Source organism: Marmota monax, unplaced genomic scaffold (assembly GCF_021218885.2).
Source record: "Marmota monax isolate L192 unplaced genomic scaffold, Marmota_monax_Labrador192_F-V1.1 WCK01_AAM20220418_F8-fsc00156, whole genome shotgun sequence".
In the NCBI taxonomy this organism is placed as follows: Eukaryota; Metazoa; Chordata; class Mammalia; order Rodentia; family Sciuridae; genus Marmota; species Marmota monax.
Genome location: NW_026694013.1, coordinates 2,141,535 through 2,164,084, shown reverse-complemented (window position 1 = coordinate 2,164,084; position 22,550 = coordinate 2,141,535). Strand labels below are relative to the sequence as shown.

The 22,550-nt window shown below is 38.8% G+C and overlaps 1 pseudogene; it reads right to left on the bottom strand.

Annotated features, from left to right (window-relative positions):
* Positions 1-16,612: 16,612 nt before the first annotated feature.
* On the bottom strand, positions 16,613-19,106 carry LOC124106434 (myotubularin-related protein 3-like; annotated as a pseudogene).
* Positions 19,107-22,550: the final 3,444 nt, after the last annotated feature.

The window sequence follows — 22,550 nt, the reverse complement described above, 5'->3', positions numbered from 1 at the left end:
TTTCCATATATATATAGAATACCACATCACTGGGGAAGTACTGACATATTATAACCAACTGCCAAGATTGTGCCCCCAAATCACAGATAAATGAAATTTTTATCTTCAAAAGTTTTTTTTTCTCCATATACCTAGGTCAATTACCGTCTGGGACAATTTCTCTTGAAATTTTGAGGTAAATCGAAGCATAGTCTCAAGACCATCATTGGTCTTATGTTGTCTTATGACAATCTTAAGAAATTTTGGAGCAGCAAGTAAATCAGAAAAAAAACAGATGCCAAGAAGCTACACTGTAAGTCTTTGACCCCAGCACTTTCTTCCCCAAGAGTATCACCCATTTCCTATCCCCAGTGCCTATCTTCATCTGCAGGGAGAACTTTAAAGCTATTCTATAACTGACAATATATCTTATAATTTGTAACTTATATTGACTGTTATATATTTCCAATAAATATAAATACATGTTTTTAAATCAAAGTACAAATGAATGGTGCTGAGAGTGCAGTGCAGCTCAGGGGTAAAACATTTGCCTAGTATATGAGGGATCCCGGGTTTTATCCCCAGCACCACACACACACACACACACACACACACACACACACTCACATACACACACACTCACATACACACACACTCAAAATACAACTGAATGGAAAGATCACAGAAGATGGATTAACTAGTTTTACAGTAAGAAATAAACTTGAGATTACACACAAACATATCTTCAGTGTTTCAACAATAATACACAAAATTTTTTTTCTACTACAAAATTCTATTATTGATCATTCAATTAAAAATTAGAGGATGCCTTCCATTAGGGTGCTCTCAAAAAATAAAACCAATAAGATATGTATATGTGTAAAAAGAGATTGATTGATTGATTGATTTTGGTACCAAAAACACCCCTGGGATTGAACCCAAGACTGTTTAACCACTGAACCACATTCCCAGACCTTTTTATTTTAAGACAGGGTCTTGTTAAGTTTCCTATGGACTCACTAAATTGCTGAGGCTGTCTTTGAACTTGCAGCCTTCCTGCCTCCCAAGCTACTGAGATTACAGGCATGCACCTTTGCACCAGGCAAAAGAAATCTATTGTAAGGAATTGGCTCATGCAGTTATGAAGAATGGCAAGTCCAAAATCTGCAGGACAGGCTGACAGACTGGAAACCAGAGAAGATCCAATTCTGCAGTTCAGTCTCTAAGGCTGCCTGCTGGCCAAATTCCCTTCTGCTTCTGGTAGGTATGTCTACTGTTCTCTTCAGGACTTCAACTGACTAGATGAGGCCCACTCACATTATAGAGAATAATCTGCTTTATTCAAAGTCCATGATTTAAAAGTAAAACCCACCCAAAAGCATTCTCACTGAAGCTTCCAGAATAATGTTTCACCATATATCTGGGTACTGTTGCTCAATCAAGTTGACACATGAAACTGACCATTACAACCTGTTACATAGATTATCAACACACATCACATTCACGTGCACAGCTGTGATTGGAACTATACACAATAGAGGAAAAATACAAATATGCTCAGTGTCAAAGTGACTCTTTTATGGGCTATAGGGCATTTTGTCCTCTAGCATTCCTGTGATGCTGACTGACTTGGTCTCCCCGTGGGAATTCCAATGCTAAATGAATCCAGGGGAACAATTTCAAATCTTCCCTTGATAGCATAAAAAGTATAGTTCTAATCTTGTTATCTAACATGTTCAAAACTTATTTCTAAAAGAACTTTTGACTGACAAAAAGTGAGGAAATAACACTTCTTGAGATGTAGATTTTGCTGTGCACTATCTTAGACAGTTTATGTATACTTTTACCTATTGATTTGTGACAATTTGATAAGGGTGGACCTACATAACTTATTTTATAGATTAAAACTAAGGCTTGGATAGATAACATTGATGTAGCTAACTAGCAATTAAGACTTTCTAGACTTGAATCATGGTTTCACTGCTTCTACCTGCACAATCTTTGTTTAAAAAATTTAATTTGTTATATATGACAACAGAATGCATTATGATTCATATTACGCATATAGAGCACATCTGCATAATCTTACATATGACAGTTCCTCTGTGCTTCAGTTTCCTCTTCAGTAAAATGGAAATAATTGACTCTACTTATTGTGAGAAATAAATAAGATGCTACACATAAAACACCTAGAAAAGTGCCTAGCATGTAACTGAGCACTTAATGAAATTTAGCTATTAGTTATTAGCTTTCCTAGGGAACATGAAAGCCCATGTTTTTTTTTTCACTATTTCACAACACATCCCAAGAATTTTGTTAACCATAACTCATAAAAGTTCCTTATTACTTTGCCCCTTTCTTGTGACTTCATCTATTCCCCTCAGAAATTCTATCTTGCATTATTTATTGATTCATTTATTTCCTCATTTAGCAAACACTGTTGCCAGCTCTCTCTGACATAGTCTCAGTGGAGGTACAAAGAGTATTGAGTCCCCTCTCTTCCCCCAAGAGCCTTAAATTCAGTAAGAAAGAGAAGCATCAACTGTATTGCTATTGATGATCATTACAGAAACTCTGATTGCAAATCCTGTGTGAAGAGACAGACAACTTAGACTTGGGAGAATTAGGGAAGGCTTCACTGAAGATGAGACTTTAGATCTTAAATCTAAATTTAGGTCTTAATGCATAAGATTAATATATGAAATTGCTATAATTATAGTCTTTCTATTATAGGTATTTTATACACATAGTATACTTACATACTTATACTATTATGATGATGTATATCTATTCTATAATACTATAATATTCTTAAGGTTAGAATTGAAGTGAGATTTATATTTGCACCTCCAACAATGTCTGACATACATCAAGTATTTGATGAATAAATGGGTATAGATGAAGAATGAAGCCATATTCACATGATTTTACTCTTACTGTTCTTATGTCAATAGCAGGACAAATAAGATGTGATATAATTTATCAACCTGCTATCCTGTGTATCCATAAGAGAACTGAATAAGAACTTGATAGTAGTTTCTTATTTCTCCTCTTTAGTTTCTTCCACATACCAGACCCAATCTCAAATGACATACATCCTTCTGTGCCAATTCATTATAATTTAAATAGAATAACTAATGGATGGGAGCTACTGTATACATAGAACAAATTATTTTCATGTGTTGATTTTACTTCTCCCATTTATTATTTTCCTCAGAATGATCTAAAATATCTCAGGCAATTTAACCAGGCAGAGAATATATATGTATATATCTCACTGTTATCATCAATGACAGCAGCAGTCCAAATGGATTTTATTAAAAGTAATTTAGCATTGACTGGTTAAATATACAAACTACCCATCTGAATCAGAGATATTGCCAGACTCCTTCAAATTAGAGACAAAGAAATAAATGTTTGGAGATTACTTCACAAATTGGAACTGTCTTGGCAGGCAGTTCAAATGTAAAAATGAAATAAATCATCTAAATATAAAATATTTTATTACACTCATCACAGTGACAAAAGCATCTGCATTTTTCCCTCTGATCATAATATTAGTAAACAAGCTAATTATTTTTAACAGTTTAAAGAAAGGTATGCCTTCTTAGTTCTCCCTCCTTTTGCTCCACCAAAAGTGTATTTTAAAATGTTTTTTTCTTGGGCTGAGGCTGTGACTCAGTGGCAGAATGCTTGTGTCACACGTGCGAGACCCTGGGCTCCATCCTCAGTACCACATAAAAATAAATAAGTGAAATAAAGGTATTGTGTGTCCAACTACAAAATAAAAAATAAATATTTTTTAAAAACATGTTTTTTTTTCCTTTAATCCCACAGTAATTTCAAGGAAGGGAAAAAATACACACACACACACACACAGAGTATTTATACTTAAACTAACATATTATACTATTATTATAATACATACTTATACCATTATACTGTAATATTTTTAAGGTTAGAATTGAATTGAGATTTATATTTGCACCTCCAAAAATATCCAGGACAACATCTGATGTGCATTTCTTCATATATATACTTATACATATATATTCTGACTTGCGCTATAGTAGACATTTTGAACATGAAATATGAACTCTCTGCCATTTTTTCCTGAAAGGCTTAATGTTCAATTTCTATTTATACTCCTTTCTTGGGGAAAAGGGACGGGTGAGGCCTGTGTTATGGTTTGGATATGACATGTCCCTCTAAAACTTCTCTGTTAATGCAGGAATATAATGATTAAGTATAATGATTAAGATATGAGAACTGTAACCTAATCTGTTTGTCCTAGTTTGAGTGGACTGACTGTGTGGTAACCATAAGCAGGTGGGTCACTGGGGGAATGCTCTGGAAGGGTTCTTCTTCCCTGAGGCTCTCCCTCTCTCTGTTTGCTGGCTGCCACAAAGTAAGCAGCTTCACTCCACCTCCACCCTTCCCCCCAGGATGTGATGCCTCACCTCTGGCCCACAACTATAGAGTCAGCTCACATGGACTGAACCACTGAAACCAACCTTTGAGCCCAAAATAAACTTTTTCTCCTCTGAGTTGGTCTTGTTGGATATTTTGGTCACAGCTATGTAAAGCTGACTAACATGGTCTGGTATTTAAGAATGTAGCCTCTGGAACATTCTGGGGTCAGAGTCTATAAACTGCTGATATCTACTGGGCTAGTTTACTTAACTCAGTTGTGGCTGGCCTTCCTTTTTGTGAAATGTGAATGATGCAAGCACCTAGCTCATGAGTGGAGCAAAGCTTGAATGGGACGAGCTGCTGGTACATAATGAGCCTTCAGCAAATACAGCTGGCCCTTCGTATCTCCATATGGTTCTGCATGCATAGATTCAATCAACCACAGATCAAAAGTATTAAAGCAAAATTTCATCTGTACTTAACATGCATAGATCTTTTTTTGTCATTATTCTTTAAACAATACAACAACTATTTACATACCATTTACATTGCATTATGTGTTATCGGTAATCTAGAGATGATTTGGAGTACAACAGGATAATGTGCATATGTTATATGCAAATACTATGCCATATTGTATAAAATACTTAAGCATCCATGGATTTTGGAATCCGCAGGAGTCCTGGAACCAGTCGCCCAAGAATACCAAGGGATATATGTACTCACTTATAGTAATAGAATGCACATATCTCCACTTTGATTTCAGAGAATTTATTTAACTGTAGGAGAATTCTTCATCTTATAAATACCCAAGGGCTCCTATTTTTAAAGCTAGAAATATACCTGATCATGGTGGAACTGTTGAGGAAATTCCTCCTGGGAATTCTAGCCAACAATTTCTTTTATCTGATTTTTGCTTTTGATTCACATACCACTACATCTCATTGCCCTTGGTGTTCCACAAAATGATTACTCAGATATTGACCACTGGAAAGAAATGAAAACTCGAGAAGCTCCCGGTAGCATAATCCCAAAGACACAGGAATTAATTTTACTACTGTTTTGTTTTCTAAAGAATCTCACACAACCATCCCATAACTATACATTTGTAGGTCTGCTCTGTTTGAGGCATTACATCTACTTTGTGCTGGGGTCAAAGGTGAATGGGAATAGTCCCTGGTCTTAAGGCTGTCTAGGGTGTGATGAGGGGTTTGCTATATGTGAACACTTTGATTAGGACACTGCCATAGTAGAAGTCATGGCTCTGTGGTAGAGGCCTTGGGGGTTAGATCCCCAGCACTGAAAAATTAAAAAAAAAAATGTCCTGGTAGCTAAGATTCTAGATGCCTGTCACTGTCATGGACAGTGATTTCCTCCTGGACTAATTTCTCTCTCCAGGTCTCTTCAGCCACATTGGCTTACGGCCTTCACTACTATTCTTTAGAAAATAGCATGCCAAGGTCACTTCAACCTCAGAGACTTATTCTTCATTCTGCCTGGGCTTTTCTTTCCCCTGAAGTTAAAATGTTGATTTCTTTTCATCATTTAGGTCTCAGCTCAAGAATTACTCCTTAGACAAATCATCCAGACTAACTGGCCTACTTCATTGCTTTATGCTTGCTGATCTAACAAAGTTACAAAAATTTATTTGCCCAAACAACATGAATTTATAATCTTACTTATAAATTATAAATATAATTTTACTTAATATAGTCCTCTAAGTCAGAAGGCTAACATTGGTCTCACTGGCTTAGCTGCAAGGTATCAGCAGGGCTGTCTTCCTTTCTAGATGATCTTGGGGAATATCCATTTCCTTTCCTTTCCATTGTCTAGGATCCTCACGATTTGGCTCAAGGTCCTTTTCCTCCATCATCAAAGCCAGTATTACTGCATCATCTGCTTCTACTTCTCTTCTTCCACTAATATTCCTTCTCTCTCTCTCTCTCTCTCTCTCTCTCTCACACACACACACACACACACACACACACCCTGAATGGAATCGAGGAAATTGTCACATAATACTCCCAACTCAAGGATCTTAAGGGTGGACTTTCCAGCATGTACAAGGGCAAGCAAGGTCATTGTGGAATGACAACTACATTAGCAAAAATCCTTTATGTCATGTGTTATGGTTTGGATAGGAGGTGTCCCCTCAAAGCGTTTGTGTTAATGCAGAAATGTTCAGAGGTGAAATGATTAAAGTATGGGAGCCGTAACCTAGTCAATTCACCCTAATTGAGTCAACTGAGTTGCCTGATGAGCAAGTGGAGTGTAAGTGGAGGAGGTGGGGGGCAGGGCTTGGTGAGTCTATCTTGAGCCCTTGGCTCCTTCGTCACTCTCTCTCTACTTCATGACCACTGTGTGATAAGCAGCTTTCCTCTGCTGTGCTGTTTGGCCATGATGATCTGCCTCACCTCAGGTCCAGAGAGATGGAACCAGCTAAGCATGGACTAAACCTCTTAAATCATGAGCCAAAGTAAACTTTTCCTCCTCTAAATTGTTCTTGTTGGATATTTTGGTACAGCAATGAAAAGCTTACTAACACACCATATAAGATTACATAGTCACAGAACTCCAGGATTAGGGTATGGACATGTTTGAAAGTTCATTGCCCTAACAACCACATATAACCTTCCCCACCCAAGTCTTTCTATTACATTGCCTTTTTGTTCTTACTTCTATAGCAATATTGAAATGCTGTTGTTTACCTTATTTGCCAATCATTTAATAATTATTATTATACATTTTATATGAAAAGACCCCTGTATTAGTCAGGATTTTTTCCTAGAACAAAATATCTGGGGAAGGCTAACTTTGTAAAGAAAAGCAGTTTTCTTAGCTCTCAGTGCAGAGTTTCAAAGTCCAAGATCAAGTGATTGGACAGGGCATTGGTTTGATCTCTGGTGGAAAATCCTTATGCCAGACAACATCACATTGTGGCAGGAGCACATGAAGAAGGAAGAATCAAATCTGAAAACAGGAAGCCAGAGAGCAACTCAAGGGTCAGACTCAGGCCTTTGCAACTCACTCCCTTAAGAACACACTCCAAAACACCAGTGTTTCTTTCCAAAGGCAGCACCTGCCACAAGCCAAGGACCTCCCAGTTGGCCTCATCATTTAAAGGTTCCATCAGCTCCCTCATTGCCACACTGAGGACCAAATTCCCAAAACATCAACTGTTGTGGGACACTAAAACCATAGTGCTCTATTTACCCTGCACTATTCTGTAATCTTGAGAGTAAGAACTTGACCTACCTTGATCACATCAGCATCCCTAGCTCCTGGAGCAACACTTGGCATGTAATAGGCACTCAATAAACTCCTGTTAAATGAATAAACTCAGTTTTGGTGACTAGTGTAAGCTTCCAAGAGGACATGATGCAAAAAAAATGAGATGGTTGGGTGAAACTCAGAGGGTGGACTTTCCAGCATGTACAAGGACAAGCAAGGTCATCGTAGAATGACAACATGCTGGTGCTCCTGAGTGCTCAAGCACTGTCTCTCAAGACTGTTTCCAATGCCAGTCTTGGAAATTTATTTTAATTGTGCTTCTGAGCAAACAGACGACCAGCGATAGGTAGAGGTTGCCATGAGCCCTTCTTCTCTGGTTCGGCCACTTTGCTGGAGCAACCCACGGAACACGGAGAGATAGTTCTTTATGCCACTTACCTAACCTTGGTTTTCCCACCTCCCTTCCCACCTCCTGGTGATTGAACCCAGGACACTCTACCACTGAGTTACATCCCTAATCCTCCTTCTTTTTTTTTTTAAATATTGAAGGTCTAAGTTGTTGAGTCTGGCCTCAAACTTGTGATCCTCCTGCCTTAGCTTCCCTAGTTGCTGGAGTTATAGAACTATGCCGCCACACCTGATTTGCCTAGCGGTTATTATCAAAGCTATTATAAAGGATACCCATGAAGAGACACACAGGGTGAGGTTATATGGAAGAGCTGAGGAGCTTCCATGCCCTCTCAGAGTGCATAGTGATTCAGGAACCTCTCCAGAATGCTCTGTGTATTTTGTCCTTTTTTATTTTTATGGAAGCTTCATGACATAGGAATGATTGATTACATCACTGACCACTGGTGATTGACTTAAACTTTAACACTCCTCCCATTCCTAGAGTTTGGGAAGTGGGGCTAGGAATCCCAACTCTCTAATTCTGCCTTAGTCTTTGTGGTGATGAGGGGTCCAGCCTTAGTTTGAATTTAAGGAGTTGCTGACACCCTTCAGCCAACATTAGCATACAAGACAATTACTACTTTGGACATTCCAAATATTTTAGGAGTTAGATGCCAGGAAAGGAGGCAAAACCAAATACGTATTTCACAATATTACAAGAACCATATGAGGTGCCTTCGTAAGATCATAATTTTCAAATCTTAAGGAGAACACATTTTATAAAGTCCACCGGCCTAATGAAAAAAAAAAAACTGAACTATTTAATTTTATAAGTACCAGGCTGGAAATGTGACACAAAAGTTACATTTGGGGATATTTGAGCAATCTTTTTCTCACTTGATCTAAATGTATAATTGTATAAACAAAACAAAAAACCTTCCATTTGAATATAGGTTATACCTAAGCAATAAGGAAGAGAAAGAGTCAAAGATGATATTAAAATTTCAAGTATGGGTGACATGGATAAAGAGGGACTTGAAAACAGAAAAGAGGGATGGCAGCAGGAAAAGGTGACAGGTCCGTGAAGTTGAGAGGTGATGTGTTTGGTTTTAAGCATTTTTTTTGCGGGGGGAGTACCGGGGATTGAACTCAGGACCATTCAATCACTAAGCTACATCCCCAGCCCTATTTTGTATTTTATTTAGAGACAGAGGAGTTGCTCAGTGGCTTGCATTGCTGAGGCTGGCTTTGAACTCATGATCCTCCTGCCTCAGCCTCCTGAGCTGCTGGGATTGCAGGTGTGCACCATGGTGCCCGGCTCATTTTAAACATGCAATTTCATGCTTTATTCTCACTTTTTCCCAGATCCTGTTCAGAACACTTAATGCACAAACAGGTATTAAATTTGGGAAGTTATGAACTCATTTCCTAATTAAAGATTTTTATATGAAAAAGGCAATTAGCTAGTGTGATTCTGGCAAAAACAAAACAAATAAGACACCAATGAACAAACAAAGCCTTGGTATTTGATAAATTGCTACATGCTTCTCTTTCTCTTTTTCTCTCATTTATATAGTGGCACATTTTGAAAAATGTAATGAAATACATGAAAATATAAATGTTAATATTTAAAAATTGTTTTACTTTTCAGTTTAAAAGAAATTTATTTCCAAATAATAGTTTATGGGCTGGGCACGGTAGGATGCACCTGTAACCCAAGTGACCTAAGAGGCTGAGGCAGGAGCATGACAAGTTCAAGGCCAATCTCAGCAACATAATGAGACCTTATTTTAAACTGAAAAATTTTTTTAATAAAAAAGCTGAGGGTATAACTCAGCAGTTGAACATCCCTGATTAACTCCTCTGTACCATTATAGCAATAATAACAATAATAGTTTGTAGAAAACATTAACACCAAAAAAAAAAAAAAGCCAAAAACAAACAAACAAACAAAAAAAACAACAATCAATAAATGGGCCAAGGAACTGAACAGACACTTCTGTTCAGAGGATATACAATCAATCAACAAGCATGAAAAAAATGTTCAACATCTCTAGCAATTAGAGAAATGCAAATCAAAACTACCTTAAGATTTCATCTCACTCCACTCAGAATGGCAGCTATTAAGAATACAAACAACAGTAAGTGTTAGTGAGGATGTGGGGGAAAAGGCACACTCATACATTGCAGATAGGACTGCAAATTGATACAGCCAATCAGGAAAGCAGTATAGAGGTTTCTTGGAAAACTAGTAATGGAACTACCATTTGACCCAGCTATCCCACTCCTCAGTTTATACTCAAAGAACTTAAAAACAGCATACTCCAGGGGCCCAGCCACATCAATGTATATAGCAGCACAATTCACAATAGCTAAATTATGGAACCAACCTAGATGTCTTTCAGTAGATGAATGGATATGGAAACTTTGGTATACAGACATAATGGAACATTACTCAGCATTAAAAGAGAATAAAATCATGGCATTTGCAGGTAAATGGATAAAGTTAGAGAATATAATGCTAAGAGAAGCAAGCCAATCACTTTGTGTACAACCAGTGACTTGAAAAATTGTGCTCTACAATCCCCAAAAAACAAATGGCAAATGTTTTCTCTGATATAAGGTGACTGACTCACAGTGGGGTAGGGAGAGGGAGCATGGGAGGAATAGACAAATTCTAGATAGGGCAGAGGGGTGGGAGGGAAAAGGAGGGGGCAAGGGGTTAGTAAGGACGGTGGAATGTGATGGACATAATTATTCAAAGTACTTGTATGAAGACATGAATTGGTGTGAACATACTTTATATACAAACAGAGGTATGAAAAATTGTGTTCTCTATGTGCAATAGAATTGTGATGCATTCCACTGTCATGTATTTAAAAGATAAAAGCAATTAGAAAAATTGTGCTCTGTATGTGTAATATGAAATGAATTGCATTCTGCCATCATGTACACCAAATTAGAATAAATAAATAATTTAATAAAAAAAGAAAACACTGTCTTATATAATCCTATATCTGACCAAAAGTAATCACAACAGTCTAACTTATTATTGACGCCTAAGACTGTCTCTTTAATTAGCCATGATTGGTAAATTTTAGGAGATCCACCTTGGTGAAGAAGTTCAACTACTTTGATACAAGCACAAAGTGATTTACAGCATTAAGGAAATCTACTTAGATGGTGAGGCCTACGTAAATTATAGACAATCTTAAAGAAACAGGAGGAATTTTTAAAACTGCCACTATCAAATGCTGACAGAAGCAAAGCAGCAGGAACTCCTTCCTGTTCATTGCTAGTACGACTACAAAATGGCACAGCTACTTTGGAGGACAATGTGGCAGTTTCTTATAAATCTTAAACACAGTCTTATCATAAAATATAGCAGTCGTGCTCTTAGGAATTTAATAATTAAGCTGAAAACTTACATCTACTTTCATTTGAATGTTTATACTAACAGTATTCATAACTGTCCCATCTGGAAGCAATCAAGATGTGTTTCAATGAGTGGAAAGAACAAACAAACTGTGTCATATTGATACAGTGGGACATTATTCAGCAATAAAAAGAAATAAACTATCAAGCCACAAATTAAAAATAAACATGGAGGAATTTTAAACCCATATTGCTAAGTTAAGTCAGTCAGGAAAGACTACATACTGCATGAGAAGAAGATTAACATTAAACAGGGATGAGAGGTGGGAGGGAAAGGGAGAGAGAAGGGAAATTGCATGGAAATGGAAGGAGACCCTCAGGGTTATACAGAATTACATACAAGAGGAAGTGAGGGGAAAGGGAAAAATAATACAAGGGGGAGAAATGAATGACAGTAGAGGGGGTAGAGAGAGAAGAGGGGAGGGGAGGGGAGGGGAGGGGGGATAGTAGAGGATAGGAAAGGCAGCAGAATACAACAGACACTAGTATGGCAATATGTAAATCAATGGATGTGTAACTGATGTGATTCTGCAATCTGTATACGGGGTAAAAATGGGAGTTCATAACCCACTTGAATCAAAGTGTGAAATATGATATATCAAGAACTATGTAATGTTTTGAACAACCAACATTAAAAATTAAAAAAAAATAAAATAAAAACAGAAAAGTAAAAAAAAAAGACTACATACTGATGATTCCAAGTACATTGTAGCCTAGAAAAGACATAATTATAAAGAGAATAAAAGATTAGTGGTTGCCAGAGGTTTGGAGGCAGGAAAAAAAAGAAGAAGTGGGGCACAGGTAGATTTTAAAATGTGTAAAATGATATTGTAATAGAACTGTACAACACAAAGTGAACTTAGTATAAACTATGTATATATATGACCTCAAAGCAAAATTTTTAATTTATTTATTTTTTAATCCCAATTTGTTGTATATGACAGCAGAATACATGACAATTCATATTACACATATATAGCACAATTTTTCATGTCTCTGGTTGTATACAAAGTATATTCACACCATTCATGTCTTCCTACATGTACTTAGGGTAATGATGTCCATCTCATTCCACCATCTTTTCCACCCCCATGCACCCCTTTGCCCTAATTAGAGTTCCTCTAATCCTTCCATGATCCCCCTCCCAACCCCACTATGAATCAGCCTCCTTATATCAGAGAAAACATCTGACATTTGGTTTTTTGTGATTGGCTTGCTTCACTTAGCATTATATTCTCCAACTTCATCCACTTACCTGCAAATGCCATGATTTTATTCTCTTTTATTGCTAAATAATATTCCATTGTGTAAAAATACCATATTTTCTTTATCCATTCATCTTCTGAAGGGCATCCAGATTGGTTCCACAATTTAGCTATTGTGAATTGTGCTGCTATAAACATTGATGTGGCTGTGTCCCTGGAGTATGCTGTTTTTAAGTTCTTTGGGTATAGACCAAAGAGTGGGATAGCTGGGTCAAATGGTGGTTCCATTCCCAGTTTTCCAGGGATTCTCCATACTGCTTTCTAAATTGGCTGCACCAATTTGCAGTCCTACCTGGAATGTATGAGGGTGCCTTTTCACCCACATCGTCACTAACACTTATTGTTGTTTGTATTCTTAATAGCTTCCATTCTGAGTGGAGTGAAATAAAATCTTAAGGTAGTTTTGATTTACATTTCTCTAATTGTTAGCGATGATGAACATTTTTTTTATATATTTGTTGATTGATTGTACATCTTCTTCTGAGAAGTGTCTGTTCAGTTCCTTGGCCCATTTATTGATTGGGTTATTTGGTTTCTTTAGTGCTTAGGTTTTTGAGTTCTTTATATACCCCAGAGACTAGTTCTCTATCTGATGTGTGAGGGATAAATATTTGCTCCTATTCTGTAGCCTCTCTATTCACCTCACTGATTGTTTCTTTTGCTGAGAAGCTTTTTAGTTTGGATCCATCCCATTTATTGATTCTTGGTTTTAATTCTTGTGCCATAGGAGTCTTATTAAGGAAGTCAGGGCCTAATCCCACATGATGGAGATTTGGGCCTACTTTTTCTACTAATAGGTACAGTGTCTTTGGTTTAATTCCTAGGTCCTTGATCCACTTTGAGTTGAGTTTTGTGCATTGTGAGAAATAGGGGCTTAATTTCATTTTGTTGCCTATGGATTTCCAGTTTTTCCAGAACCATTTGTTGAAGAGGCTGTCTTTTCTCCAATGTATGTTTTTGGAGCCTTTGTCTAATATAAGAAAACTGTCATTATGTGGGTTAGTCTCCGTGTCCTCTATTCTGTACCATTGGTGCCAATATCATGCTGTTTTTGTTACTATTGCTCTTTAGTATAGTTTAAGGTCTGGTCTAGTGATGTCACCTGCTTCACTCTTCCTGCTAAGGATTGCTTTAGCTACTCTGGGTTTCTTATTTTTTTCATATGAATTTCCCAAAGAAAGATGTTAATAGGGAAAATCATATGTGTAGAGATGATGGCATATGGAACTCTCTGCAAACTCTCCGATAATATGAAACTTCTAAAAATGAAAGTTTATTCTCAATATAAGGAAGAAAAAAGAAGTTTATTTTTAATAAAGTCTATTTCTAATAAGGAAAGAAAAAAGGGGGAAAAAGCACTACTCTGACTTTACCAAACTATAGCAGTGCCAGCATCAATCCACATTCCAGAAAATTTTACCTAGAGAAAAAGTGATCATGCAACCTGCAGGATGATCCAATGTATCCATTGTCCAGGTGTAATTGTTAACTGTGCCTCCCTCTGTTCTCAACAGCATTCCATTTGTTTTGATAAGTTACGGGGTCACTGTACTAAGGAAAAGGAAGTAACATCTTTTTAACACTTGTCTCTGAATGTAAGAAACTGGACTATGCTTGTGTTTAGAGGCTCATTTCATCCTCTCAGCGCTCCCCTGAGGAAGATTTTGTTCTCATTTGCAGGTGAGAAAACAAGCTCAGAAACCATGTGTCCTTCCCTCAAGACTGTACAATTCAACATAGGCAGAGCCTGCCCTTAAATCTTGATTTCTATGATTCCAGAGGTCTAGAAGCATGTTCTCCTGAATCTATGAACACCAAGCCCTAAAGCCTATTGTTAGACTGGGTGGTAGAGAGTCCCATCTCCCGAGCCCTCTCTCAATTTCCCCTTCTTCCTGTGAGTTAAAAAAAAAACAAAAAATCTCTAGTTTGTAGCGATTTGCCGATTTCCCAGGGAGTAAATATTTCGACCATGGTCAGTCTCAAGCTATTAAGGTGATGTTTCCAAACTGCAAGCTGGGGCAAGAAGCACATAATTGACTTGTTTTAGTTGGTTCTCGGTACAACATTGGTTCTGGCCCATTGACTTTGATAACGTCAAGTTCAAAAACCTGCTTTGTTTTCTTGTATCTCCTTTATCCTCTCGTCCAATTGTGCTGCCCAATACTCCTAACTAGTCAATATCCTTAGTTTCCAGGGTTAGCCTGATCTCTGCCAGAGATGTGATTAATTCTACAGAAAGTAAGATGTATGACCAAGGGGGTCTGCAAAATAGGATGTTAGACTCAGCAGGGTCAGACAGGTTTAAAGACGTTTTGAATACCATCTTGATGGCATTTGCCCTCTAGTTTCATTTCCACCTTCTTGTAGTGCATTTCTGTAAATCTCCCACTCTCTAGTGCCATACAAGTTTACAATTTCTATGGAAACCCTGGGAATGACCAAATGTGGTGAATTTGTAGGTGAAAGGGAATGAGTTTCTTAGAGACAAAGTGGCACCTTTGTGGAAAAATCATGAATATTCTGCCCACTGGTCCCTCCACACCCCAAAGATCTATAAAAATAATCTTTTTTTTTTTTTTTTTTGCTCAGAGGAGAACACAATTTGAGAATGGAGACTCCCATTTCCCCCTTTACCAGACATTGAATAAACATTTGATTGTTCTCTGGTGTTGTATTGGGTCTGCTCCCGGGAAGAAGAACCTAAGGTTTGGGAATATTATTGGTTAAAAAGCATATTACTCATATCTCTCTTCTAAATGATTCTGATAGACAATATTTAACTTTAGTAATGATGCTATTACTACATTATATTATCCAAAATATATTAATATGCTGTTGTTGAAAGAGCTTAGGACGTGGAGAGAGAATGTAGTATATTAGTAACCATGACATTAATATACCAAATGGTCCTGAGCAAGCTGCTTAACTTCTCTGAGCCTTGGTTTACCCATTTGTAAAATGAAGGTAGTAGGATTTGCGATTCCGAAGAATAATTACCATTTTTTAAACTCCATTATCCTAGAAGAAATATGCTTTCTATAAACATAAATCATAGAACCTGTTTTCATACGTAAAGTTAATGTCATCTGATTTTGAAACAAGTCAGCTTCATCATGTTTTATTTTATATTCGCCCTTTTCTAATATTTCATATTAAGAGTAATTCTGGCTAGGTACAATGGCATATGCTATAATCCCAGCAACTCACTGGGACAGAGACAGAAGGGTTGCAAGTTCAAGGCCAGTTTACCTGGAAAATTTAGTGAGATCTTGTCTCAATATTAAAAACAAACAAACAAACAAACAAAAACACAGAAAGGACTGGAGATATAGTTCAATGGTAGAGTATCCCTGGGTTCAATCCCCAGTATCATACACATGAATTATTCTGTTCACTATCAGTTTTCATTCTGTTTCTCTGAAAGATCAACTTCATACCTTGCCAAAAGATAAAACAACATGTAAGTACTTTAATGAGAGGTTAAAATGAAAATTTTTTAAAAAAATAACTAATTTTGTAAGTGATCAGGTCAAAGAATTAAAAGCACACAAAATGTGTGCTTATAATTAGAAAATTTAGGGCTGGGGATGTGGCTCAAGCGGTAGCGCGCTCGCCTGGCATGCGTGCGGCCCGGGTTTGATCCTCAGCACCACATACAAACAAAGATGTTGTGTCCGCCAATAACTAAAAAATAAATATTAAAAATAATAATAATAATAATTAGAAAATTTAAAATGAAAGTTTGTGACTCTTAAATATTTTTAACATGCTTCTAATGAAGCATTTTCTGTTTGACCATAGCTTTAAGGTCTAACAAGAGCAATTAGGAAATTAAGAAACTATTTAGTTCTTTACATATCCTAGAGATTAATGTTTTTTTTTTTTTGGATGTGCCCGCCTTTAATGTACAATGACAGCTTCAGAGCCCAGTTCACAATTGCACTTGACAAGACCCACCAAAGAAGAGAGCCCCTCTTTGAAAACCCTACTCTGTTACTCTCATTTCTGATTGGCAAGCTTCATCAGTTAGAAACCAATTCCTTCTCTCCATTTTTACTGCCAGCATCTACCAAAAAGTGGATACAAACATTTGTTTAAAAAAAAAAAAAATCTAACCTATCAATTTACTAGCTTTTACAATTTCACAAAATACTTGGCATTACTCTTCAAATGTCATTCTGAAAACAGAGAATCCTCTCTCTGAAGAGATCTGAAGGTCCATGTAGTGCATGCTCTTTCCTTTCTCTAACTGCCCAAACAAGACATGAAAGTAAGCAAAGCAGAAAAGAGACAGTCTTCCATTTACATGGCTGAGGCTGATCTTCAGCCTCCGTGAACAGGGCTACTTTAAACCTTTTCAATTCATTTAGAAATCCTCACCAGTCACCATGCACTGGGTAAAAAAGTGTGCCCATCCTCGTTCTGCCATCTTCTCTCAGATGGCTACAGAGGAACCATGACCCACTCACCACTTCATCTCCAAAGTCCCCATTGAAGCACAGTGATCCAGTCAGGTATTGGCTCTCCAGGCGACTCTTCAGCTCCTGGACTTGTTTCTTCAAGGTCTCCGCTTCCTGCTGGTGGCCTGACTCGATCTGACGCAGGTGCTGTTGGATTGTGTCTGTGTACACAGGCATGCCATCATCATCCAGGTGGTTGTGGGAAGGGTGCTTAGGGCTGCTGACTGCGGATGGCCTTCCCCGAGTGGCTATGCAGCCACTTGTGGTGCAAGTTTCCAAGAGTGTAAATGGACAGAGTTGCAGCTTGTGACAGACAGCTGGCGGCTCAGCGAGTCCTTGCTCCTCCCAGCCTCCGCATTGGCACAGTGCCCATTGGGTGTGGAGTTCTTCTGGAGGGTGCCAAGTGCTGGGGGCTGCTCTGAGGCCTTGTTTTCAGTCTCTGGGGCACCGTTACACACAAACCCCTCTTTACATTCGGCTAAAGGCAAGGCACAAGGGGCCTGTGTTGGGCTAAGAGTGCTGCCAGGAGAAGTCCTGTGGACCACAGACCCCCCTTGTGGCTTCTCAATGAGGCTCCTCTCAGCAGGCCTGGGCTCCAGTGCTGGGGGAAGCACGTCTTTGCCACTGAACCTGCCAGTGATAACCAGGCAAGGCTTACGGTGGACTTGGGGTCCACTTTCTGACTTCACATTATCTTCCATCAACATATCCATGGAAATGTCCATGTTTGGTCCTCTGGTCTCAAAAGGGACTTGGGAAGGTGGCAGAGAACTAGACAGTGAGGTACCATAAACAACTTTTACATCTACTGGGATGGAAGGAGCTGCATCCTCCTGGTTCTCTGCAATATCCTCTATTGGAGGCTGCTCCAAAGGAACCTCCAGAGAATCCTCTCCCCTGTAGGGTTCCTGGAGTGAACTGGAGAGAACACTGGGCCCACCGTGCTCTTCAGGAATACCCTGTGAGAATAGAGACAGGCTGGAGTCTGGATGGCTCCTCAGAATAGCAACCCCCAACTCTGCTTCTTGGTAAAGTACAATGGCTGAGCCTTCAGTTGCTATCCTGTTCTCCTCTTTGATCTGTGGCATCTCCACACTACCCCTGTGTGCAGGCTCTTCAGCCCCACTCTCTTCTTTGGTGGCCTCTTGCAAAATGTTCTCCATCTGCCCCTCAGCCACCCCAGCTGCCACGGACAGCTCAGCACCCTGGGCACCCGGGTGTCAGCAGATGGCTCCTCTCCAGGACCAGCAAGGTTGCTCAGTTCCAGAGATCGCCGGTGCTCCTGCCACTTCTCATTCAAGCTGGGGTCGCTGCTTCACCGGCTGGCCAGAGGCACTGTGCTGTCGCAGGCTATGGTCAGATTGTCAAATGATCTAGTCTTTGGTAGGCGGCTCAGGGGAGGATCATCAGGGCTGGTCCCTGGGACTGGATATGGTGCACAGCTGTCATCCACAGGGGTAGAAGGAGATGGGCAGGGCAGATACACTGCACTCCACAGCATCAGGTTACGCACATGGCACACAGGGTACAGTACGGCTTCTGACTGGGAGGAATACAGTAGGTTTTTGAAAGCCTTGTTGCCAGCCCGAAGAAGCGACCATACAGAACATGTTCATTCCTGAGTATGCTGTTCACCTCTCTCCTTGGCATTGTTGCACAGGAATGTTCCAAAGAGGCAGGAATAGGTATGCTGCACCAGTTTCACCTCTATGGTTCGGTAATAAGGGTCCAGCAAGAGCTTAGCCAGTGCCACAATCTGAGGGGTGCGGTCCCAGCCATCTGAACAGTGCACTAGTACAGGTCGCTGGTCACAATCCACAGCATGCACCACCAGAAGGGCCAACTTCAAAAGCACAGATAGGTGATGAAGCCACTTTGTGCTTTCAAGAGCTGAAAGCCAACTGGTCTGCACAGGTCTCCATGTTGCTCTTTTTCACTGGCATAGACCTCCATGCACCAAGCATGGTATGCAAATGAGAAGAGATCTTCTTTTTTAGCAGGTGGTCGGATTGCATTGTTCAGTCCATTAAGCCAATCTTGACACTGTTCAAAGGTTGAGAACTGACACCTTAAAACTTTGCAGTCTTTGCAAGTCAAATGAAGCTGAAATATATCTCGGCATTCAACGCTTTCTATAAGCTGTAATGGAACATTAACAAGAGACTCCTTGAACTTGATGTGAAGTCTATAATTTGAAAGGGCAATGATGGCATCCTCAGCACGACCCACATACTCTGTGCTCTCTGCATGAAGTTCAAGGAAAGGAACCTTCAAAATCGAGATTAATGTTTTATTGGAGGTAGAAGTGGTAAAGATTTTCTCCCAGTCTGTAGGCTCTCTCCTCACATTATTAATTGCTGCTTTTGCTGAGAAAAAGCTTTTTAATTTGAATCCATCCCAGTTATTAATTCTTGATTTTATTTCTTGAGCTTTAGGAGTCTTGTTAAGGAAGTCAGATCCTAGGCTGATGTGGTCAAGATTTGGGCCTATTTTTTCTTTTATTAGGCTCAGGGTCTCTGTTCTAGTGCCTAAGTCTTTGATCCACTTTGAGTTGATTTTTGTGCAGGGTGAGAGATAGAGGTTAGTTTCACTTTGCTACATATGGATTTCCAGTTTTTGCAGCACCATTTATTGAATAGATTATCTTTTCTCCAGTGAATGTTTTTGGTACCTTTGTCTAGTATGACATAACCATATTTATATGGGTTTGTCTCTGTGTCCTCTCTTCTGTACTATTGAGTTAGAGAATATCATGCTAAGCAAAATAAGCCAATTCCACAAAACCAAAGGCTGAATGTTTTCTCTAATATGTGGATGCTAATTCACAACAAGGCAGGGGGCACTAGGGAAGAATAGCATTACCTTAGATTAGGTAAAGGGAAGTGATAGGAGGTGAGGGGAGGGGATGTGTGGATAGAAAAGATAGTAGAATGAAACAGACATTATTATTGTATGTATATATAGGACTGCATGACCAATATGATTCTGCAATGTGCACTCAGAAAAATAAGAAATTATATCCCATCTAAGTATGATATGAAGTGCATAAATGCATTCTACTGTCATGTATAACTAATTAAAAAAAATTAAAAACTTAAAAAAGAAACAATTTAGTTCATGTGCAGCTTCATAGCAATAAGATGATGTGATGAGATTAAGCTCTATATTCAAGGAAAAGGTTTAACTGTATTCTTAAATCAAATATATTGTTCATTTTTATGAATAAACCCCACAATTATTCCCCTTATATCTTTTGTTTTGAATATTACATTTTTTTTCCTCTCTAAATTTCAAATCTAGCTCCAATCTTTTCAGAATCTCATGCTCATTTTTTTTCCTGCCCCCATTAATTCAGTGGTGAGGTGAAAGCAAGGCAAGAGGCTATGTATAATCCTTTTTGCATGGTTTGGCTTGGCATTCTGGAATTCACAATTTCACAAATAAGGGCAAGCTGAACAGCTCAAGATGATATTGGATGCAAATGTTCAGCCTGTTTTCTCAGCATGATAAGTAATAAAATCAAGGAACCACAGGTTGTAAGTAAATTTAGAGGTCATCTATTTCCATGCAACTGATGGTGTGGTTGGGGACCCACATCATCAGTTTGTTCAAAATGTAGAATATGGGGCCTCATCTTGGACCTGCAGAATCAGACACTACATTTTATCAAGATCTCCCGAGTGATTTGCTTACCTGCAATACCCCACTGCCAACCAAAGTGACAACCCTGACTATACTGTACATGCAGTCCCAGAATTTCCTGCCTCACCAGGCAGCTCAATCTAATTCCTTCTTCCTCCAAAACATCCTATCTAATATTAAAATTCATTTGGGAACATTGCTTTAATGATAACTCTCTCTTGCTCAAATGAATCATTCAATGTCCAAATGTATTAGTCTAGAATTTGTAATCAAACTTTCATCCTCATTTGCAATCGTCTCTCTTTGGTGCCTCTGCTTCAACAAAATTGATCTGCCTGTGTTGCATAATAACCTTGGCAGTTAATTCTGTCAGTAACCTGGCTCACAACTTTTTTCCTCTCTGGAAGTCTCTTTCTCATCTTTTTGTTCAAGTTGATTGTATTCACTCCTGATATTCCCACCTCCTGATTTGCCAGTTGGCATAACATGCTTGCACTATTTTGATTGGTTTTATTATTTAGGTGTGCTGAGACAAACAGATCAAAGATGATTGACTCTAAAAGTTACGTTTGTAAGTCATAATTTCCAAGAGGAGTGTCATGTCATGTTATGGAGGTATGAATATAAAGAAGTGCCATAATCAGTCAGGAGGCAGAGAAAGAGGGAAAACTCATAGTAAAGAGCCTTTATTATGGTTTCTATGGGGAAAAAAAAAAAAAAAAAAAACAAAAACAAAAAACAGGCAAGACAGAGTAAGCATGCTTAGGATTAGCTAGTTTAATTAATTTGGGTGGACTCTGGAGCATAGGGGATATCCTACTTGTATGGTACCTGAAACCAGGGTAATGTAGTCCCAAGACAAGTGGATGAGAGTATGAGAGTCTAATAAGAAGGTAGAAGTGTTAGCTCTGGGTTGGTGGGTTTGCATTTGGAAGGAATGCTTAGGCCAAGTGATTTACTCTCCTAGGAATTGAGTAGCCATGGGAGGGGCAGTCCCTTTAGGGTCAGCCAAAGTTCCAGGTGTCAAAGCATCAGAGTATGGAAAATAAAAGACATGGATAATACACTTCCTGAGAAATTTAGGAGTACCTTTGTCATAGTCTCTGGCAGGAACATTTGTCTTTGTGATTTCCATGGGAGGCTGAGAGGGAAAGTTGACAATTCAATCATTCGGATCATTCTGCTGGGGTGCCTCTAGCTTACACTCTCAATGATAACAATGCTCCAGGGCATCAGGAGCACAAAGGAAGATTGATGGGGGAAGCTGGAGCTACCGAAAGAAAGTCCATCTCTAAATCTCTCTCTTTTTCTTCTATAGTCAAGCTAGAGATGCTTTCTAGAGATTGTATCCAGGCTTAAATTCATCAACCAAAATGTCTGAAAATCATAAAACTGGTAGGCTCCTTTAGTTAGTCACATGAATGGCTGTGAGTTCAGCATGCAGGGCACCTCCTTTGAGGTTTCAATGATGCCAAACTCCTGATTTTTCCAGGAAAAAAAAAAAATAAAAGTGCCTCAGCAACTGGTGTGTGTCCTTACAGAAAGCTTGACAAGTTTGCTGATTTGTAGTGGAGCACAGTGTGTGTGCACACAGTCACAGGTACACACACATGCTTATGCACACGCGGATCATGCACACTCTGAATAGCAGACAACAATACTCTTGCCTAGATCACAGTCAGGATGTTTGAACCAAACGCAACTAGCTTTCCTTTCCCTTCAGGCAATTGGAAGA